Source organism: Phragmites australis, chromosome 15 (assembly GCF_958298935.1).
Source record: "Phragmites australis chromosome 15, lpPhrAust1.1, whole genome shotgun sequence".
Classification (NCBI taxonomy): Eukaryota; Viridiplantae; Streptophyta; class Magnoliopsida; order Poales; family Poaceae; genus Phragmites; species Phragmites australis.
In genome coordinates this window covers 9,792,625-9,802,320 of record NC_084935.1, presented here as the reverse complement: position 1 = coordinate 9,802,320, position 9,696 = coordinate 9,792,625, and positions in this window count along the sequence as shown.

Below are 9,696 nucleotides of genomic sequence, written 5' to 3'. Positions count from 1 at the left end.
CGGCACATTTGAGTTGTAAGGTTTCTTTATATATCTGGTTTGACCAAAGGTTTGGCAACTCATATGACCATGTAATATCCATATTTTGATATCCGCTCCCACAGTAAGCCGTGTTAGTTCCTCTACTGTTATTCTTGATTCGGCTAGGAAGTCCATAATGCTTGAAGCATCCTTAAGGAATGGGCCTAACTTGCTCTTAGCATGCTTCTTGCTGATGCGTTCATAGTCAGTCGGCGGCTTTCTTGAAGCCGTCCCCGTCTGTTTAACTTTAGCCATTTTCGTGAAAAATTTCCACAACAGGCTTCGGTGGAGGTGGTGGAGGATGAAAATGAGACGTGACACTGGCATCCACAATCTTTTTGGTTTCCTCAGCAATAAGTGAATAGACATCCTTGGGTTCCGCCAACTTCTTAGATGCCACCGACTATTTAGATGATGTTGTCTGCTTGGATGCTGCGGAACCTGATCGTGTTTTCCGAGCTGATGGGTGGGTTCTTGATGGTGCTGGGTTCTTGAGCGGTGGACTACTTTGAGGCGATGGCTGAGGAGGTGGACTTCTTATAGGAGATGGGTGAGGAGATGGAGATCTAAGAGGCAACGACGGCCCGAGGTGTACTGGAGAGTAGAGGTTCTCGGGAGCTATCCCTGGTGGAACACTATGTAGGCCTTCTCCCATGCGATGAATGTGTGCTCGTTCTCTCCTATAGTGTTCGCCCCCTCCTCTGCGAGGTAGTCTACCTCAATATGGCGGTACTGGTCAACTGCCTCATCTATTTCGACAACAACGTAGCCCTTCAGTATCGGACGTCCGTGTAATTGTTCATGGGAGCCACGAGGATAAGTCACGCCGGAAGCCACCTTGATGGTAATGTTCCTAGCACCAATGTGTAGTTCACATGATGTCCATGCTGTGATGAGGTCCACAGGATAAGTGATGGAGTCAGCTCTCGGAACTCCTGTAGACACAAAGCTACTCCGACGACCACTAGGGCTGGAGCGTGCACCATCAGGAGACGCTTTTGGCCGTTCCTATTCGCTCACAACGGCACCCCGTTGACACATGAGGGCTTGGGACATTGCTTGTGCTATTTTCTTTTAGGTTGGGCTAAAAGAAAACTCTAAAGGTCAACGTCAGGTAGGGCGTCCAACTTATCTTGAGAAAAGCTGCTCTTTGAACTAGTAGGACTGACACATAAATGCTGACTTGAGAAGAATGCTTCCTCTCTAAACAGGCCATGTTGAAATATCCTCGAGCCATATCATCATCGCCACTATATATATATATTCCTATCACCATGCCACCCTCTGTACTTCTTCTTTTTTTTCTACATGCATGACTCCAGCCTTGTGCAATGTGTATATGAGTAGTATGCAATGCTTAGCAATGTGATTATTTTCTCCTAGGCAATGATCAAGTAGTGAACTCCCTTGTGAATTTTGGATTACAAGTTTCATTTGTATACGGATGCTGTTTGAATTGGATGACAATCTGATACATCAGTCATACTTCATTTATTCCTATTGGTTCTCAATAACCACATATCAAACTGCCCGATAATAGCATGCATCAAGCAACATCAGTCGCAATTAACATACATGCGCTATGAAAATAATCATAATGGATGAAAATAAACTGCATTAATGAAGAACAACTGCATCAAGCAAACTGCTTGCTGGTTTTTGCACTCTAGCAGAACAAACTTTACACCACTACCAGGATAGACTGTGAAAATGGACCTCTATTACCAATTCGGTTTGTTACCAATGCAACTATGATACATTATCATCTAGTTCTACTTCATTAATCACAATGGTGTTTCAGCACAGCTCATAGTTCACCCAATACCAAGTTCCAAACTACAACGGTCGGCGATGCACCCAATACCAAGGAGGGCGGGGGATTTACCTTTGCTATATCGGTCGGCGAGATGGGCGAGCGCGGATGACGGCGGCACGAGTGGGACGGCGGTGTAAGGGATGGAGACGGCAGTGTTGGGGATGGAGACGACGGTCTCAGCTCCAGGACAGGGACGGTGAGGCTCCGGGGATGGGGACAGCAGGCTCCAGGGCGGGGACGACGGGGCTCCGGGGATGGTGAAGTCGAGGAGGATGCGATAGGGACGGCGGCATCGGGGAGGATGCGGTGGGGACGTCGTTGTCAGGGAGGAGCCAGCGATGTCGAGGAGGCGGCGGGGACGGCGGTGTCGTGGAGGGCACAAGCAGGGAAAATTTTTCTAAGTGTCAGAGGGCGGACGTCGAGCGATACAGGGGAGGGCTTTCACTGTTGGCTCAATTTGAGCATCGGCAACGAAAGGGTACCTTCACTGCCGATTCATGACGACCGGCAGTGAAAGGGTACTGCCGGACTTTCACTGCCGGGCCAATAAGTCCACCAGCAGTGAAAGTAGTTTCACTGCCGTCCTAATATTTCTACCGACAATGAAACCCCTTTCCCTGCTGGTGGCTTGGGGTGAATTTTTTTTTCAAAGTTTCGCACGCGCGCGAAGAGACTCGAACCCACGACCTGCACAAGTAAGACCGAACAAAACACTGCACTACTCAATTGATTTCGATTTAATTTGTACTATCTATACTTATTAACATTATGTTGACCTAAAATCCTAATACATATTTATTTAAATTTGAACTTACTATATACCAAAATTATGTTATGTATATACTAAATTTCCTGATTCAATTTTATAATACAATAAAAAATAAAATAAATATGTTCATAACTATAGGTAATTCATTAAAAATTGAAAATAAATATGCCATAACTATAGGTAATTCATTAAAAATAAAAAATAGTAATACATAGCAATAGTGCTAGCTTGTGCTATTGCTAATTCATTATTAAAAATCAAAAATCAATATGCTCAATAATAAAGACATTTTCCACCATAAACTAGAAACTGAAGGTTCTATAACAAAAGTAAGGTATATTAATTGCATCTAAAACAAATTCATATATAGTAATTAATACAATTTAGCTATTTTGTCTTAACGATTCGCCCTTTATTATGATCACGGCATACATAGGGAGGTTCATCGGTGTCTTCCATGGGACCTAGGTTGACGTCCTCTCCGAAAGGAGGTAGCGCGTCGAATTGATTGTAGTCTTCCTCGTCAACAACATTCTTCACTCCGATAATTCTTCTTTTTCCTTGAAGAACCATGTGACGCTCCTCCTTATTAGCCGGGTCTGGATCCTTTACATAGAAGACTTGCATAACATCATTCGCAAGTATGAATGGTTCTTCTCTGTATCCAACGAGTTTTTGGTCCACTATAGTCATATCGTACTTGTCGATCTTCACACCCCTGGGAGTCTGACCTATTGGCACTAGAAAAGAGGAACCTTTAACACTCCATAATCGAGCTCCCAGATCTCCTCTACGAATCCGTAGTAGGTCTCCCTATTTCCATTGCAGTCGTAGGCATCTATACAGACACCGCTATTTTGCTTAGCGCTCTTATTATCCTGAGCTCTCATATAAAATGTATAGTCATTTATGTCATATCCTTGGAATGTGAGGATTGTAGTTGACGGTCCGTGAGCCAACACAATCAACTGAGCACACTCTATCTGCTTATACATCACCTGTCTACGTAACCAAAAGCCAAAATGATCTCGGTGCTCTCGCGCGATCCAAACATTGGACTTCCCTGGGTTTACGGCGCGTAGCATCTTCTAATGAGATGCACCATGATATCAAAAAATGATGGAGGGAACAATGCCTCAAGTTGGGATAGAGTCTCGACCACGTCTTCCTACAGCTTATCTAGCTTGGTCGGATCGATGGCCTTCTGTAATATCGTGTTGAAGAACGAACATAACTTTATGATTGGGTTTCAGACCTTTGACGGTAGAATACCTCTAATTGCAATTGGAAGCATCTGTTTCATCATCATATGATAATCATGAGACTTCATGCCAGTTAATTTCAAATCTTTCATGTTTAATAGTCTCTTTATGTTGATGGAGTAACCCGATGGAACTTTGATTCCATGCAAGCACTTGCACATTGCAATTTTCTCCACCTTGCTCATACTATAGCTAGCGGGACCAAGATATTTGTCGTCTTCTTCCATATCTTTGGGATGTAGATCCTGTCTGAGTTTCAAATATTTCAGGTCCTTCCATGCTTGGAGTGTATCCTTTGTTTTGCCAGGTATGTCTAGTAATGTACCAATCAAGCTATTACACATATTTTTCTCAATGTGCATGACATCGATTGTGTGTTGAACTACCAAATCTGGCCAATAAGCTAAGTCATAAAAAATAGATTTCTTTTTGAACATAGGAGCTCTAAGATTAGATTTCAGAACTAGAGTACTCCCGCGTCCCTTTCCAAGGATAACCCTAGGTCCTTTTACCATGTCATATACATGTCTCCCAGTGCGATGCTTAGGAGATGATCGAGTCTCAACTTTCCCATCAAAAGCTCTCATGTTGCTGCGATACGGGTGATTCTTGCGAAGAAATTTACGATGACCTAGGTACACTATTTTTTGGCTATTCTTCAGCCACAAGCTCTCTGTTTCATCAAACAATGCATGCATGCACAATAGCCTTTGACAGTCTGGCCTGAAAGGTTGCCAAGGGCTGACCAATCCTGAATTGTTACAAACAGCATTGTGTGTAGGGTGAAGTTCTCTCGTTTGTATGCATCACATACCTGCACACCATCATTCTACAGTATTACAAGATCTTCCATTAATGGTTTTAGGTATATATTGATATCGTTGCCAGGTTGCCTCGACCTTAGTATCAGCACCGGTATCATAATGTACTTCTGCTTCATAAACAACGAAAGAGGAAGGTTGTAGATACATAAAGTCGCAGACCAAGTGCTATGACTATTGCTTTTGTTGCCGAATGGATTCATCCTATCCGTACTCAACCCAAATCTTATATTCCTCACATCTTCTGCAAAGGGCTCCTTGTATTTCCTATCGATATTTCTTCACTGCGTAGAATCAGTGGGGTGTCTCAGCATTCTATCATCCTTGCGCCCCTCGGCGTGCCACCACATCAGTTCGGCATGCCTTTTGTTCGTGAATAAATGCACCAAACAGGGGACTATAGGAAAATACTACATCACCTTGACAGGAGGCCTTTTATTCTTTTCTTCACCATCAATATCATCACGGTCACGCTTGTACCGTGATGCACCACAGACGAGACACGCTTTCAAGTATGCATGCTCTCTGCGATACAACATGCAATCGTTTGGACATGCATGTATTTTCTGTACTTCCAACCTCAATGGGCACACAACCTGCTTGGCCTGGTCCGTGTTTTCTGGCAGCACATTTCCCTTTGGAAGCAATTTCTGCAAGAACAGTAACAAGTCTGTGAAGCTTGTATCAGACCACCCGTTGCTTGCCTTCAATTGTAGCAGTGAAAGCACGGTACGCAACTTTGTGTGCTCCTTCTCACAGCCTAGGAACAACGGTGTTTTAGAGTCCTCTACCATACGCTGAAACTTTTGAAACTCTCTTTCATTGGTGAAGTTCCCCTCCCCATCGTGCAATATCTGCTCCAGATCATTGGTGTCGGTGTCGGCCAACATCTCCTTTAGATCATCATCGACCAACGTATCTCTGGCAGGCGGCATATCGGTGTATTCGTCAGCCGGCATATCGGTGCACAAGTCTTCGTCTTCTCTGCTAATGTATTGCCCTTCCTGTATGATCTCAGCTTCACTGTGCTCGGTCCAATGAGTATAGCCAGGCATAAAGCTCATTGGCATCAAGTGGGAATGTATCTGCTGGGTGATAAAAAACTGCTTCTTGTTCTCGCAATCGAAACATGGATAACATATGTATTGAGACTGTGTATTTGACTTGTGTACCGCGGCTTGTACCAGGAAATAATCCACATTGTTCTTGTACTCTGCGCTCACACGGCTCGTATCGTACATCCATCTTATATCCATCTACAATTATATCATTATTGTAAATCCAAATTCATAACATCTAGAAGATTTTACAATCACCAACAAATAAATTACCACATCATCTCCTACCGGCAATTGACCCGTATTGGTGGAGCTGCCTTTTGTATGCTTTTGCGTATGCTTCCGATGAGTATTTGTTGGTGCCATCCCTAGAAATTTTCTTTATTATTCAACTCTTTTGTAGGACTAATTAAGTAAAAATAAAAAAATATGCTCATACATAAAGTTTATATATTGGAGCTTGCTAATTAAATAAAATATAAAAAATACAATTGGATCTTGCTACATATCTAAATATCATGGAGAAATTTTCTAATTTATTAAAAATCAAAATAAATACATTCATACTTAAAGTTTTCATATAGGAGCATGCTAATTAATTAAAATATAAAAATACAATTGGAGCTTGCAACATACCTAAATATCATGGCTAATTTTTCTAATTCATTATAAATAAAAAATAAATATGCTCATACATAAAGTTTCTATATTGGAGCTTGCTAAATTAATTAAAATATAAAAAATATAATTGAAGCTTGCTATATATATCTTAATTTTATAGCTAATTTTTCTAATTCATTAAAAATAAAAAATAAATATGCTGAAACCTATATCTAATGTAAATCAATAATAAAGACACTTTCCACCGTAAGCTACTAATTGAAACTTCCGTATAATAAATGATATATAGTTGCTTCCACATTGTTTTAAAATATCATGGTCATAGGTGCATCTCTATCATTTCAAAATCTAGAGCAATTTAGCAAGTAAAATTCAACTAGAAATGGATTGGAGATGAAGTTACATACCTTGGAACACCTAGTGCATGAGAATTCCTCAAAATTTTGAAGCCATTAAGAACTTGGTGACAAAAATGACCGCCACCGATCAGTGCTCAGGCTTGGAGAAGGAGATGACGACTTTTATGTAGTCGAGACATCACTGCCGACTCATATAACAAGCCGACAGTGATGCCCTGCTATCACTGTCGGTCGGTGGATTAAACCGGCACGATTCGTAAGGCACGATGACTGTATTTTTAACGCGTGGCTTATGAATCGACAATGATTCCCCATCCCTCCCCTTATCACTGCCGGTTCGTAAGCCACGATGACTGTATTTTTCCCACACGTTTTATGAAACAGCAGTGATTCCCCATCACTGTCGGCCCATTAGGAACCGGCAGTGATATGCTGGTATATATAGGGGTTTATGTAGTAGTGTGTTGTGCTTGCGGACTTGCTATGGTGTGGGTATGGACGCTCGGGGAAGGCTGCTGGTGACTGCGGTTGGCGCGTCAGTGGAGTGCGCGGTGGATGCCGGCAAAGGCTGCGGCAGCGGCGTCTCAGCATGACGATGGCGTCGGCACCGAGGAGCCTGAGGTGATGTCCACGGGGAGGAGTCGGAGTTCTTCCCTCACGAGTACGCCCTTGACTGCTTATATACGTCGGTCTCCGCTAATTATCACGCCCATGATGTTGGGGATGGCTATATAAGTTCATACTCCCTTCGGTCAAAATGTTTGGACATTTTGGATAAGATCTGATTAAAATTTTCAAATTTTAACTATTAATAACTTTCATAATATTTGATTTAGAAACGTAATAATCATGTGTAGATTTGATTTAAAAAATACTTACATGACTCATAAATTTATTAGATTTTATAAATATATTATAACAAAAAATAATGATAAAAGGTATATATTGAAGACTGTGTTGTATCTACAATGTTAAATATCTTTTTACTAGAGAGAGTAATTCTCAAACAATCTTTTTAGATATTTTAATCGAATATACTCTAGACCATCAAATTAAGCACGCAACTTTCAACATATATGACAACTCACCTTACCAGCCGAACCCATGGCTTCGCCGAGGCTCCAAACCTCCAAGACAATACACAGAGCCACAACTGGAAAGCATGCAAACAAACAAACAAAAAAGGTAAAAAAAAAGCCTCCCAAATTTGCGCCAAAAAATGACAAGCTGGACACCAAAGTCTGCAAGAAGTAACTATGAACTGACACACTCAGCCTTGATTGCCAAGCGCGCAGCTGCATGCCATCCGCTTCACGTGTCTCGCGCATTCTATCTCTCTCTCTTCCCAAAAGCCCAGACTCTTGTTGGAATTTGAAGGGTTTTTTCTTTAAAATTCGAATTTGAGTTGGAGTCAAATTTGAATTGAGCAAATTCCTTAAAAAGAAAAAGAAAAAAAAGGGATGAGGCCAGACCGAGTGGGCCGCTTCTAGGCCCAAAAGCCGAGCAGCCCACCTGGCCGGCTGCCTAACCTAAAAGGGTGCCCGTGCCTTGGGGTCTGGCGGTGGCCGCCACAGAGGCGCGTGGGGTCTCCGTCCTTCTCGGTCGCCCGTTCGCCACCCGACGGATTTGGTACGCCGTTGTGGCGTCGTGGGGTGTATGCCGGGCCTCTTCCTCTCCCTTTAAATGCAGGTGAACTCACCTGAGCTCCTCCCTGGTCTATTCTACTAGCTGCTCTCCACTTGCTCTCACGGCCACGGTTCTCTCTCTATCTCTCTCTCGCGCGAGGCAGTGCCGGCTTCTTCCGGTGGGGCATCGACCGATGCGGTAGAGCTCGTCTTTGGTCGAGTTCCCGTCGGCTCTCTCTCGCCGGCCTCGTGCGGGATTTGGTGCTGCGCCTTCCGCTTGTTCGGTGCTCGGCGGTTCGGTTGCCAGTTGCGCGTGTGCGCGAGGAGATCCGTGGTGTTGTCGGCTTGGTGGTTTCTGGGCTGTGCCTTCGTGCACGCCATAGCTTGCAGTGTTCGGCTTCTTCACCTTGGCTCGGTGTTGGACTCTTGCTGTTGTGGTCTTCTCTGCTTCTCGGGTGTCGGCTATGGTGTGCCTCGCAGCCGGCTTTGTGGCATTGTATCTCCGAAACCTATTCCTAGTTGTCCTCGGTATAGAGGGGGAATCTCAGTTTTCTGGGACAACGCGTTCGCGTGCCTTGCCATCTTCATCCTGCTGGACAGTAAGCTCGTTCCAATCCCTCCTTTACATTCTAGCGTGCAATTTTGATTCTCAATTAAGTTCATTGTATATGCATGCTAGAATTGGCAATATTCTGCTCTGTGATGAATGCGAGCTAAGTACGTTTAGTGTATCAATTGTGCTCTTAAGCTGGGCCGTAGTAGCCGGTTATTGATCTAGTGGAATCTCTGTTGATCAGCTGTGTGTCCACTGTGGTGTGTCTTTTGATGCCCTCTGTTCAGTGGCTCTGTGTTGGCTCAGTGACTCTGGAGAGCACTTGATGTTCTCTGTTCCTGTTGGCAAGGGCGCCCTTGAATATTTCTCTTGATCTGGTGCCACCTTGTGGCACCTTGTGTTGATCTGTTGCCTTCGGCTATCTTTGTTGCTGCCTGATCCTGGTGGGCTTGGGCGCCCTACTGTCCTCTGTGTTCGACTCTCTCTCTGGAATCTACAGAGGCCGACTGGTACTGTGCTTTAGATTTTCAGAGTTATTCACTTGATCATAAACTAGGGTAGCTCGGCCTAGCTCTAGAGGTGATTTGATACACTGATCGGTAACATCTTAGTATGTGTTGGATGGCCGTTAATTCGGCAACTCGCTCTGAGAGCCATAATTTTGTTTCAACAATTGTTCACGTGTTATATTGCCTCTCTTCGTCAACTGTCAATCTTGATTCATTTGTATCCATGAGTAGCTTATGTGCTTTCATATATGCTTTTGAAATGCTCATGCTTACCTATATGAT